At 29.3% G+C, this 6,196-nt stretch overlaps 1 long non-coding RNA gene across 1 annotated transcript; it reads left to right on the top strand.

Moving 5' to 3' along the window:
* Positions 1-771: 771 nt before the first annotated feature.
* LOC138896505 (uncharacterized) lies at positions 772-5,653 on the top strand. Its single transcript, XR_011409756.1, has 2 exons — positions 772-1,597; positions 5,183-5,653. It is a non-coding gene; the product is annotated as an uncharacterized lncRNA (long non-coding RNA).
* The last annotated feature ends 543 nt before the right edge of the window (positions 5,654-6,196 follow it).

Consider the following 6,196-nt stretch of genomic DNA (forward strand, 5'->3'; position numbering starts at 1 on the left):
TGTTACATCTTGGGTGCTTCATAGCTCTATGATTCTCCTTTCCAGCATTATATGTTTCGGTTTGTTTTAGCCATCTTCCACGTCATGTCTTCTGCTCCTTTCTCAAAGGCTAGTTTCAATTATTGCCATGACAGAACTGTTGATCTTTATATTCACTAGTGGCTACTTCGTCTCTTTCTCTTTTATTGTACGTTGGCATACAATAAACTGCATTCCTCTTTCTGAGATTGGATGATATAGGTGCCTTTTTGCTCACCTCGTTCACAGTTCTTGCATGCATAATAACTTGGCTGGTCATACTGAAACCTTTATTTCTATTTGCTTTAGTTATATTCAACGAGAATTAATGAGATAAACCAGAGAGCAGTCTGCCAACATATAGTATATACAAGAAGATTAGACATGGAGTAGGCACCGGTGAATAATATATATATATCTATTTATATATAATAGGAGAGACAAAGAAATATTATGGTGACAAGTGGCGTAACATTAAATTGACACGTGTAAAATGTTTGGACAATTCTCCAATTTTGTTGGAGTTTCAAATATATTTAAAAAAAATGTAAAGGACAGTTTTTTTTTCCAGAATTCAAAATTTCAGACAGTTTTTTTTAGAATTCAAAATTTTAGAATTTTTTACTTTTTTAAAAAATAACTGATTTTACATGGCACAATTAAAGGACACGTTTTTTTCTCTTTAAAAAAGAAAACTAATTTTAAAGCACCCACTTATTGAGTAAAAATTAAAGCACCCTTCGTTCTGCCTTCAGTTATCCGTTTACTTTCCCTAAGAAACCCAAAAAAAACTTCCCCTTCTTTCCATTCATCTTCTTAACTACGCCTCTTTTATATCTTCTTTGTCACACACAATTTCACATACAATCAACAGTTCCAAAAATAATCTTCTATTTATATATAATAGGAGAGACAAAGAAATATTATGGTGACAAGTGGCGTAACATTAAATTGACACGTGTAAAATGTTTGGACAATTCTCCAATTTTGTTGGAGTTTCAAATATATTTAAAAAAAATGTAAAGGACAGTTTTTTTTTCCAGAATTCAAAATTTCAGACAGTTTTTTTTAGAATTCAAAATTTTAGAATTTTTTACTTTTTAAAAAAATAACTGATTTTACATGGCACAATTAAAGGACACGTTTTTTTCTCTTTAAAAAAGAAAACTGATTTTAAAGCACCCACTTATTGAGTAAAAATTAAAGCACCCTTTGAAAGACTCGTTCTGCCTTCAGTTATCCGTTTACTTTCCCTAAGAAACCCAAAAAAAACTTCCCCTTCTTTCCATTCATCTTCTTAACTACGCCTCTTTTATATCTTCTTTGTCACACACAATTTCACATACAATCAACAGTTCCAAAAATAATACCTTAGAATACAGATACGATACATAGCATAAGTGAAACACGGATCGAATAAGTAGAGCGGAGAAAGAGTTAGTAAAGGTTGTTCGTTATATTAATTGTAATGGAGTCCCTTTTTGTTGAAGGACACAATTCATGACAGGATTTACAGAAAAAAATGAGGAATTGGAGGCATGATGATGCACATGGAAGACATGCAAGAATAATATATTTGGTAAACAATATTACGACTTACCTTTATAATTTTTTTTCCATGTTAAAGAACAAATTTTGTTGTGTATAGATAAATTTTGTGACACTTTAATTTACGTAAAACAAATAAAGTGAAATCTTTTTTTATAAGTATTCTCACATTTTTTAATTATTATATATCCCTCAAATATTTTACTTTATTTCTAAATAATTTATTACAATTGATCAATATAAATTTGATTGTATATATATTGCAGTGGACATGATTTACAATTTACATGGTAATATATATCATAAGTTTGAAGTGTTTTGTTAGATGTTTTTTTAGTTTGTACTAACTAGGTGAAAGGATAAACTTATTTTGAAATGTTGGTAAAAAAGAAAAGAACAAGAATTTATAAGGGTTCGGTTAGACACTTTTTTCTTCATATTGTTATGTAAAACGAAAAAAAATATTTTGAACCAAAATAAGCAATTCTTTTGAGACTTTTTCTCAAAGAATTTATCTATATCCTATTCTATTTATATAGAGAGAAAAAAAGAGGCAAAACAATGTTACGATGCATCGTGTCAACACAATAACATGTCAAATTTTAATTTTTAGAACAAAACTCCAATAAAATTGGACTTTCAAAATTATTTTAAAATATAACAAAGCTCTCACGTTTGTCTTTCAATTCAGACAAATTAATAGAAATTAAACTTCTCAATTCAAAAAACAAAAATCAGTACTTCTTCCCAATTTTATTTTGCAGTTTTTTTGATTAACTTACCAACTTTCTCCCAATTTTGTTTGGCAGTTTTGTTTATTAACATGCCAACAAAAAAAAATAGTATCATCATATAAGGTCATCACAATAACATGTCAAATTTTAATTTTGAAAATAAATCTCCAATAAAATTGGTTAAAAATTATATTTAAATAGAACAAAGCACCCACGTTTGTCTCCCAATGCAGAAAAAAATTAATAAAAATTAAACCTGGCAATTAAAAAAAAAATTAGTACTTCCTCCAAATTTTATTTTGGCAGTTTTTTTTATTAACCTGCCAAAAACAATTATTTTCGCAATCATATTTGACAGTTTTTTTTTTGCCAATTCAAAAAAAAAAAGTTAGTATTTGCATAATCTTCGGTCATGCAATGTTTGGTTTGTGTCAACCGTATTTCTATAGCATTTGTTTGCTCGCGGGAAAAATCTGAGTTTTTCCCAGATTCAAACATATATTTTTTATTATTTTTTTCCATAAAATAAGCCAATAATTATCCAATTTTTCACAATTTGTGCCAAACGGTTCAGCCCCCATAAGGTCATAATCCATCTTCTTCTTGCTCGGGGGTTTTCTTCTCTCTTTCATAACTCAACGCCATTGCCATTGAAATATTCAATTTTTGTTTTCTAAAGGAATAATATATCTAAGAGGTATCAACTTTTATGTTGTTGTAACTTGGGTTGGGCAGTTTTAATCCATTGGATATAATGTAACTTGAAATGTTTTTGGCATCTCAATTTGTGTATTGTAGTTTCACTATATATTGGTATGTCTGTGGGGTATAGTTGATAATTAATATCTTGCAAAAGCTGTGGTTCTAACCTTTATTATTTTTGCATGTTTGTACTATATCTTAAGTATTTGCTCATATAATTTTTCTCACGCTATTGTGAACAATCATACAGAATATAACATGTTTCTTTTATAGAACCATGTTTTGTTTTCTTTATTTGTTATATATAGTTATGACATCATGAAAATGGTCCATGGTGAAGTAAAAGCAACTAGAGAATCTGTCTAAAAGTTAGAATTGTTGAGGTAATTGTTTGTTGAGCTAAGGGTGAAGTTGTTCCTCTCTTTATTTGAGAAATATAGCCTTAGACAGTCAACTCTTTTTAGATGACAAAGTAGAGTAAAGTCAATAAGTTTGTATTTTTAGATAGGCATGTTTGAATAAGAAAGAATTGTTCCACATCTAGAATTTGCAATATAACTGGAAGCATGTTAAGCTACCTTAAAATATAAGGAGAAATATGAGGTTCATACTTATCGAATAATTTTGATTCACTTTAATTGAACTATTTTGCTATTGTTGGTTTTGTACTTAGGTTCAAAGGCGTTTTTAGACCTTATGAAATAAGATTTTGGTGTTTTTGCATGATTGTGGTTAGTCTAAGAAAAGTTGTGCCGGCCTTGACAATAAAGTTTTAGATGTGTATAGGTCCTTACATCACTAACAGTTTTCTAATGGATAGTAAGATATAGTAATAATTAGATAACACATTTTTTTTTTCATGGCAATTTTGTGAGGAATGGATAAGTTTGTTTCCTGGTTACTTGAATGTAAGAATATTCAATGCATTTATATGTTTGATAAAATAATAGTATTTGCATGTTCCTTTGTATCTACCTATTTTTTTTATAAAAAATATTATTTAATATTCTCCGCACGAATACTAGTAGTATATAATAGCAGGATTCCTTTTGTGAGAGACTCAGAGGCGGCTTAACAGTATTTGTGGCCTAAAGCCATATATATATATATATATATATATATATATATATATATATATATATATATATATATATATATATTCTAATATTTTGAGATACAAAATTATTAATAACTTTTTATAATCGATCTCTCCTAAAAATGTTTTGAACAATATTAAAATAGTTTTAACTCTTTTATTTTAGTTTTGAACAACTTGATTCATATTTTTCGTGGCATATTTTAATTCTAATAAATGAATAAAAGACAATATATAACTATGAAGTAAGAATAAAATGAGATGATAATAACACTTGAAAGTTATAATAATAGAATTTAATTCAAGAAAAATGTTGACTTGGTTTCAAGATATCTTTTTGCTCCTTCAATAACACAAAATGCTTGAAACTTCAGGAAAAAACAAAAAAGAATGCACGATATATGATATCAATAGTACTTTTAAGCTATGTGGGTTTTTGAATAATACTACTCCTACTAAGTTATCAGATTTAAACCCGAAAAAAGCAAGAAAGAGAATATGTAAGAGTATAAAGTTATGCGAACGATTAACTCTTGGACAAACCAAGAAAGAAAATGAATAGTGTAAAATATGATTTAGTACTACATATGTGGGTTTTCGAATAATACTACTCCTACTAAGTTATCAGACTTAAACCCGAAAAAAGCAAGAAAGAGAATATATAAGAGTATAAAATTATGCGAACGATTAACTCTTGGACAAACCAAGAAAGAAAATGAATAGTGTAAAATATGATTTAGTACTACATATTTTTCGATGAAAAAATGGGTAAAAAGTGAAATATAATAATTTCACTTGTTAGATTTTTTGTTCATACAAAAAAAAGTTTGAAAGAAATTCACATTTATAAAAAGTATTACGCGCAACTCAATTAGTTACACATCTACTTCATTTTATAAAAAAAAAATATCTAATTTTCAAGGTAAAAATTACTCATTATTTTCCTAAAATAGGCTATAAACCTATTTTGATATTAAAAAAATAGGCCCCCCAAATTTGGGGGCCTCAAGCAAATGCTTTAGAAGCTTTAGCCGGCCCTGGAGAGACCAATATATCACATAACTTTTTTTGGTTCCATTTTCAGTTGTTGGTGCAGGTTCTGTTAATCGATAAACATGGATCAGTTCTCTGAGGTTGCATGCTGTCAGTTCTAATCATTTAGTGTTTGGTACGAAGGAAAACACTCTAGATGAGAGGCTTTGAAATATAAGTTCCTTATTCTGTCTGGAATCTGGTATAATTGCAGATGCTCCAAGCAGAAATGAAAACTAATCTATTGCGGCTATATAACTTCAAGGATGCTACGAATTAGGGTTAGCCTGAAATAACCATTACTAATATTTTGTATTTGTCAACCTTTTCGAATTTTAAAATCTAGAAATAGAAGTATAAATCTAATGGTACAATACAATGCTTCCACCACCAACTTGTAGGTTCGAGTTTCGAGTTACGTGGAGGGTAAGCTAGAATGCTAATGATTTTTTTGAGATCATTGTTATGTTTTCCGTCTCGTTGAATAAAACACATACAATGGAATGATTTATTAGCCATACAAGATATTCACGACACAACCTAATGATTTTCCTGAGATTATTGTTGTATTTTCGATATCGTTGAAGAAAATACAAATGAAATAATTTATTATTCACACAAGATATCCACGACACAACCTGTGTATACGCTCTAATAGTTGTTTAGAAATTGAATTGATTCAACAAAGGAAAAAGAAGTGAATCTCACCACTTTCAGGTAAAATTTACTTATTTGGCTCCTTGCTTGTGAAGGGTGTGTGTGTGTTGTGGGGGGGGGGGGGGGGGGATAACTGGCTGGGTGTCTTGACCTTAGCCAAGTCAAGCAAGTGAATGTCTTGATTGCACTTGTTGTCTTCAACACTTGAACATTTTTGAATTTGTAAGAAGGGAGTTTTGTCTTGCTTTTTCCAAAATCATTTCCTTTCTGCATTTTTCCCTTTGCCCTAAGGTCGTACGTGATGATGTAACGTCCTAATCCTTAGATAAATATTTACTCGAAATGTACTTTAAGAAACTGAAAGAAAGAAAATCCTTGATAAAACTAGAGAATAATCAAAACTATATGG

Source organism: Nicotiana tomentosiformis, chromosome 7 (genome assembly GCF_000390325.3).
Source record: "Nicotiana tomentosiformis chromosome 7, ASM39032v3, whole genome shotgun sequence".
NCBI lineage: Eukaryota > Viridiplantae > Streptophyta > Magnoliopsida > Solanales > Solanaceae > Nicotiana > Nicotiana tomentosiformis.